The sequence below is a fragment of the Orycteropus afer genome, unplaced genomic scaffold (assembly GCF_000298275.1).
Source record: "Orycteropus afer afer isolate SDZICR_OR568_19922 unplaced genomic scaffold, OryAfe1.0 scaffold00706, whole genome shotgun sequence".
Lineage (NCBI taxonomy): Eukaryota > Metazoa > Chordata > Mammalia > Tubulidentata > Orycteropodidae > Orycteropus > Orycteropus afer.
The window spans coordinates 1,025,067-1,026,197 of record NW_006922293.1 but is presented as its reverse complement, the minus strand read 5'-3'; positions in this window follow the sequence as shown (position 1 = coordinate 1,026,197).

The window sequence follows — 1,131 nt, the reverse complement described above, 5'->3', positions numbered from 1 at the left end:
GGATAGTATTACAGGTAGGCCACACCCCTGGGGAAACTCCCCCTAGACTGACCGGCCGCTTAGGACGCAGTCATGTGATCCATCATGGGAACCACCACTCACAAGTGGAGTCCAGCCAAGTTGACACATCTTCAACTATCACAGTACCTGTGTGGTTAACAGGTCTTATTGTCATAGAATGTACCTAAATGTGCGCATCAAGTTCCTGCCCTCTCCGTAGGCACATACTCCTATGGATCGCTCCACAGACACTGCTGGCTAAACACAGCAGGACCAGTGCCCTTTTCCCTTTTATTTTTTTCCTATTTTTCTTTGTTTATTTATCTTTCTTTGTCTTTTACTTTTATATATCTCTTCTCATCTACTTTCTTATTTTCCTTTTTTCTGCTCCATCCAATGGGAGGTGGATATTAATTCCTCACTAATCAGCCATACCTACTACTATACCTACCACCTCTCTGAACAAGCAAGTATCACCATTTACTCCTGCACAACTGAATAAATGACAACACTTGCTCACCCCACCCACAGCTCCTCTTCACAATTAACAGAAACCCATGCCCACATCCCCATCAGTTACAAATAGCAACCAAAAAAGCACATTGGCCCCATCCACCTGCATATATTAAAACAAAGTAAAACAAAACATCATGGTGGAACAAACCAACACATAATCAACAAATGAAAAAAAAAACAAAAACTCCAGAATGTCTCAGAGACAACAGATAATTTCAAATCAAACAAAGAAACCGTATAAGATGGCTCAAGAAAGTGAACAAAATAAAGAACTAGGAAACCTCCTCAAGGAACAAGTAATAGAACTATCTGATGAGGAGTTTATGTATATATATATATGTGTGTGTGTGTGTGTGTGCGTGTGTATACATACATAAACTCCGGCCACTCCTCAGAAGGAAGGTTGGGCAACCTACTTCCGTAGTGATAGCACCTTGGAAACCCAAGGAGGGGTCACTATGAGTCAGGTCCAACTTGACAGCACGTAACAACAACAAATATATATATATATATATATCTTTCCAAGAGCTGAAGGAAACCACAACCAAAAACACCTTAGATTAGAAGAATTCAGGAAAACAATACAAAAGCAAAATGACAAAATAAATTAGACAA